Below are 6,974 nucleotides of genomic sequence, written 5' to 3'. Positions count from 1 at the left end.
GATTCCCTACTAGAAAACACTCTTACCTAGAAAAGTATGGTTTTATTCTACCTAAAGATGCATTTAAATGCCAAGGACAATCATTTTTTGCACATTTAATTGGTATCTAGATCTGCCAAATCTAACAATTTTATAATTAAACTTATATTTAACACAATGCTTCCTCAACTCCTTAAACATCGCCAAGTTATCAAAGTAAATTCCAACACTGAAATTCTAGTTTCTGAATGTTTATGCATGTACATGTTCCCTTTTACATTAGCATCCAATTACTGCAGGACTTCATCGGTTTCTTTATTAGAGCAAGCACCGCAATAATTATCATTACTCTTATAATCTGATAGCAACCCATAATCTTCATCATCTGACAGTATACAACCTTCAACACCTAAAGGTCTTGTAACGTGGCTAATTCCCACATTGATCCTAGGTTTTCTTTCATTATCACTTAAAGAAATGAAGAAAACTCTATCATCATCATCTCAATCAAAAGTATGGTCATCATTTAATGGAGATGGGACATGTTCAATTGGCTGTGGTATTTCTAAAACTTAGGATTTAGGTTATTGTGAAAGGGGTTACCTAAGGTACTAGTGCTGGTATGAAATAATGGTATGTTTTACTATTGATTGGGTTGTTTTTTGGTCTATATGTTGGACATTATAAAGTAATGGCGAGAGGTCATAATTAGTGCCAAAGTTGAGCTTACATTGATTTGTTAAAGTATGAAATTGTGCTTCTTTATTAAAAGAGTCAATGTCTGACCTATGTATGATCACAAATGTGTTGTTCGAGGAAGGTCATCTAAAGTGAGTGTCAAGGAAATCATCATACAAATAAGTGCGGGATGTTTCATTTGCACTTTGAATTGGGATGGTAGAATTTGAGTTAGGGATTGTTGAAACATGTGTTACCCAAGTGACATTAACCCTAAATTAAAATATTCAGCTAGTTGCTGATAATAGTAAATTAAATTAGCTTGCTCTTGAGCCTTTGGAATTGGCTCCCTATTGTGTCTAGATATTAATTAACTAAACATTAAAACTGGGTTGTTATTGCTCAATGCTTCAAAAACTTTAGAGTTAAATGGCTAGCTTGTTCAAGGTAGCGTTTCTTCTCGAATTAGAGCGGGAATTGGGTGTGTAGAGTAGGAGTAGGAATAAGTCGTTTACTTACAGTGGAATGAGAGTATGAAATAAAAATCAAAATCCATTTAGAGTGCGTTTGGCACACTATATTGTATTGCATTTACACTACATTTTAATAATGTTGTACAATATTTGGTGTTATACTGTACTATATTAATTTTTAATTATACTATGTTTGATGTTGTATTGTACTATATTTTTTTATGAGTCATTTAAATTATATATTCACAAAATAACATTTATTGGTACTTAGAAAAATATTAAATATAGAATTCTTAAATTTTAGAAATTTAACAATTTTTTAAACATAAATGTTAAAAAAATCATAATTCCTCATAAAAATTGAAACGTATGGCCTTAAAATTTTCAGCAACATAATATTTATTTTTTTAGCATTTTCCAAATATATAACCTATGAAATAAAATCGAAGAAAATAATTCAATCAAATATATTATAATTAATATCGCAACATAAATAAATAGTTAAAACATACAAGATTAGGTCAAAAGTCATTTTAGGATAATAGAATAAAAGTTTATTCATACTACAAGAAAATAGAATAACAAAGTGAATTGTGTTAATTAATCTAAGTACAAACATCCATATGCCAAAATATTACTGCATAATATCATTGTTAAGTTAGAAATACAAACTCCCGTATAAAACTCTACCTCTTCTTTCATGCTCATGTAAAAGCATTCTAACATATGCCAACTTACGGTTACAATCATTTTGTAATGCCTTGAAAGCCATTATTTGAAGGTTTCTCTACCATTAAATTTAAGGCCACAAGCTCATCATCCATTGAAAGTCCCATCGAAGCAAGTTGTTCAGCAATGTAATCATGATATTCACTACTTCCATACATATTTTTAGACATGCTAGTGTTGGTTTAGTGAAATGTTGAATCCAATTTCTCAATACCAAAAACAATACATTCATTTGATTTAGACGTCTCTCTATGCAATGATTGTGAACATGACTTAGTAATGTCTTGAGAATTTGCAAGAGGGGTAGTAAACATCAAAAGGCATTCATCATCAATCTCATTATTATCATCATGAATTTCTTCCCCAGCAACGGTGCTAAAAATTTGATAGTTTGCTAGGATACACCAAATTTAAAACCTTATTAATGATATAAACTACTAGTACAAAGCGAGTAAGGATCAATCCCACGAAAACTATGATAGTTATATTTATTATCAACTCTAAAATAAAAACTTAAAATAATAATAATAATAATAATAATAATAGTATATGATATGAATTAAGAAATATAGGATCGAAGGATGGATATGATACCAGTAAGAAATATAGGATCGAAGGATGGATATGAATTAAGAAAAATGCATTAATTTTAAACTTCAATTTGCAATTAATAAATAAGAATTTAATTAGGTACGTGGCGTTGTTACCAGATCAATGCAGAACTTAATCTGCCTTTGAGACCAGATCTGACTTAGAACAGATCAATATCTTGCACGTTCTGTTTTCCAGTCGATATACCAATTTAATCTAAAATGTTTTAATTATGTGATTTTAAAGTAGACCTAGCAACAGATCTAAAGGCTCATAGATAATACTAGATCTGGATCCCAAAAATAGTATTATGATTGGATGGAGGGAGAGGAGAAGATACAACTAAGGGCAGAGATCCAGTCTCTTTGCCTTAGAGGAACGTAGCAGTTTATATAAATTTAAATTGCAGAAATTTAAACAGAATTTAAACATACATTTGGAACTTTAAACTTTAAATAAATTAAATGAGAGATGCTTACATAGATTGCTTGGATCCAAGAGCTTTACAATGAAAATTATTTACAGATTTGTAGAAAAGGGAAAATTACAAGACAAGAATGAGTTTCCTTGATGTCTTGATCCTGATTTCCCGAAGAGAGAGAGAATGTGAAAATTGTAAACAAAACTTTGGTTCTCTATGTTACAAAGTTTTGAATTTAAATCAGCTGAAGCTTGAACTGTGGCGAGTCTGTAGCTGCAACTGTAGCTTTACCAGAAAAAGCCAACAAGAGAGGTGTTGTGGAAGACAACATAATTAAAGGCATCTTTTGCTTTATTTGCTTTTGCTGTAGCTTCACATGCGTGGTTGGTAAGATGAAACTTTAGTGGAGACAGCAACATGGAAAAAGGGCCATGAAAAGGCAAAAACTGGATGAAGAGACATGTGCGCTCTCACTTGTGTCCAGGGGACCACCCAGAAAAATAATACAAATACAGTCTGAAAATAATTACAACAAAGTAATTGTTACAAAGGGAAATACAATCGTTAATTACAAGGAAATAAGGGAAATAAGACAATCTTTACTCTTTTTTTTTTTAAACAAAGCTTTAATGCTTTAATGGAGAGAATATTCCGAAGCAGTCATCTTCGTTTTCATCTCCGAGGGAAATGAACGGTTCAGCTTCTCCTGAGGAGCTGGATGAAGAGCTTGCAACGGATGGCTTAGATCTTGTGGCAAGAAGTTGCTGCATCACTTTGAAATATTCATCCTCGGTTTTGGCACTGGCCAATAGGGGTTGGGCTTTGGCCCTCTGGGCGAGGAAAGTGCTTTGGGTTTTGACTAGGTCTTTACTTGGGGCAAGGAGGCCTCTTGTGGAAAGCCAGGATTGGATCGTGGCTTCAGACAATTTTGATTGTTTGTCAAATTTAGACCACTATTTGACTTTGAAGGTTCTTTGTAAAACTAGTTGGGTGTCTATGGTGTGGTATTGGAAATTCCACATCCAAACCCAAGGAAGGAAGAAATTTGTACAGAAGCAGAGAAAAGGAGGAAACCTCTTCTCAGACTCAGAGGGAATATAATGGGCTTTAAAAAGGTTTAAACATTTAATGGCATTCTGGGTTAGAATGTCTGGGCTTGGCCCAAAGTAGTTCCACCAAATTTAGAACCAATTTGGAAGGCTTTGAACGGTTATTTTTGAATTAAAGAAAAATAACCAGGAGTGAGATCGTTTGGGGTTTTGAATAAAAAATTTGTTAAACCAGGCTTGTTAATAGTCCCAGTAAGAGAAAGATAAACAATGGTTTAAACGTTTTTGAAAATTGACGGGAAAAGTCTTTGGTTTGTGGAGCTGGTCACCCCACTGATTTGGGCTAAGGACTTTAAGGATAGTAGCCGTGGAATAGGCTGGCTCAGAATGAGCTTCACTAAGGAAGAAATGTTTAAATTTTACTGACTCAGTGAACTCAAGTATGCTTTGGTAGAAAGATTGGGGTTTGGATAAATCCCATGGTTTAAAAAACCAGCCTTTTGGGAAAATCTTTGAAATTGCTTGAAATTGATCAGAATGATAAAACCCATCTTCCATAGATAAAACATTTTGTTGATAGGCTTTATTAAACCAATCCGAAGATTTTTGTGAAAGCGTTGATTGAGAAACAACAATTTATGAAGAAGAGCTTTCACATGAAACAATTTCTTTAAAGGAAGAAGGTTTTGAAGTTTCTTTGGAAACAAGTTTTTCTTTTTCAGGAACTTGAGAAAGGGCTTTAGTTTGAGAAATATTTTGTAAAGCGAGCATAAGCTCTGGAGACTTTGTAATGGAATTCATCCATTCTTTTACCTGATCTTCAGAGGTAATGACTTTATATTGGGCTTCTTGTTCTTCAACCATTTCAATCCAAGATTTGATGGGCATGGCAGAAGAAAGTAATTTTTCTTTAAAGGGAGTTGATTGGGGTTCTTTTGAGATTGCTTTTGACTCAGTGTCTTTAAGAACAACTTTGCCTTTGTCTTTTTTCTTGGGCGGCATTATCTATTTTGAAGAAATTCACTAGTTAGAAAGTCAGGGATTGAATTTGTATCACCTTTAATAAATTCAATGTCAAAATAAAAAACACTTAAGATGGCTTGCCATCGTGCAAAAATCTATTTTGATGCAATATTTTGAACATCTTTTTCCAAAACATGTTTTGCAGCTTTGCAATCAATTTTAAGCAAAACTTTTTGGTTTAAAAAATCACTTTGAAACTTGGAGATGTATAAAACAATAGAAAGAATTTCCTTCTTAATAGTAGAGTAATTTCTTTGACATTCATTCCAATGAGCAGAAACATACTGTACTATTTGTTCTTTATTATTTTCGGATTGCTTTGGTATACCTCCATAACCTAAATCTGATGCATCTGTTTCAACAATTTTAGGTAATGCAGGATTTGCAAGGAATAAACATGGAATATTTTTAACAGAATTCTTTATTAACTTAATAGCTTTAGTATGCTCATCAATCCATGCAACACGGTTCTTCTTTAATCTATCATGCAAAGGTTTCAACATTCTGTTGATATTAGGACAAAAATCAAGAACATAATTTAGACTACCTAAAAATCTCTGCAATTGTGTTTTGTCAAGGATTTTATCAGGAAATTTATCAGCAAAAGCAAGAGATCTTTCAATAGGCGTAATGGTTCCTTTGGAAATGTAATGACCTAGGAACCTGATCTTTGTTTGAAACAAGGAAACTTTGGAACTAGAAATAGCTAAACCAGCTTTTCTAGTAGCAAGGTAAAAAGTCTTTAGATTTTTGAAATGTTGATCAATTGTTTGAGAAAAGATCAACACATCGTCAATGTAAACAATGCAGAATAAGAGAAATGATTATAAATGTCATTCATAATTCTCTGAAATTCTGAGGGTGCATTCTTTAATCCGAAAGGCATAATAGTCCATTCATATTGTCCAAAGGGAACAGTGAATGCAGTTTTATAGCGGTCCTTAGGATGGATTTGAATTTGCCAAAATCTTGATTTCATATCAAATTTGGAAAAATAAATTCAGAATGTAGTTTTTGAAGCAAATCTTTTTTATTAGGTATGGGATACTTAATCCATTTTAATGCTTTATTCAGGGGTTTATAATTTATAACAAGTCTAGGTGTTCCCCTTTCTATTTCAGAGTTTTTATTAACATAGAAAGCGGCACAGGACTATGGAGACTTAGATTTCACAGTGAGTCCTTTTGATTCTAAGTCTTTTATTTCTTCTTTACAATGTTGTTCCAATTTCATATTTATTTGAATTGGACGGGCTTTGGTAGGTATTTGTTTTTCATCAAAAGAGTTTTCATAAGGCAAATCTACTAAATGTTGCTTTCTGTTCCAAAAAGCAGAGGGTAGATCCGTACATATTTCATTTTCAATGAGGTCTTTAAAATCAGAGATTTTTCTTTTTACAAATTCATTTTGTAATTGGTTTTCGTTTCTTTGTAAACTCAAATCCTTTTTTAAACAAATCAGGTCATTTTGTTTTGACTTGAGGAGTACATTGATTTGGTTATGATAAACAGAACATGCTTTAACAATATTCAAATTTCTTGTATTAGGTTTCTCAATGAAAGGGAAAACAAATTTTTTGGTTTTTGCTTTAAAGGATATACTATCGTAGTTGACAGTATATGGAGTAATGAGATTAATAAAAGGAGTTCCTAATATAATAGTGTGATGGATATCATTTGTTAAAAGAAAGGAAGTCCTAAATTTAAAACTATTATTATGCACCGAGGCATCAACTTTAGATTTTACTTTCAATTTTGAATTATTGGCGGCGGAGAGTCTTTTATTTGTCTTTTCATGAAATCTTTTAGGAACAATGTCTTCCTTTATACAATTTAAATCGGCACCAGTATCAAAAAGGGCAACAGTGTCAATTTTAAAATCTTTAGAAAGTATTAAAGTAATTTTAATTAAGTATTTTCTTGTGGTGATTTGTTTTAAAACAAATAGAAAATCATTGGGTATAGATTCAATGTTTTCAACGTTTTGTTCATTATCACCATCAGATTCAACTTCTTTTTCTGAATTATCTCC

The sequence above is a fragment of the Citrus clementina genome, unplaced genomic scaffold (genome assembly GCF_000493195.1).
Source record: "Citrus clementina cultivar Clemenules unplaced genomic scaffold, Citrus_clementina_v1.0 scaffold_3, whole genome shotgun sequence".
In the NCBI taxonomy this organism is placed as follows: Eukaryota; Viridiplantae; Streptophyta; class Magnoliopsida; order Sapindales; family Rutaceae; genus Citrus; species Citrus x clementina.
This window is presented reverse-complemented; position numbering follows the sequence as displayed.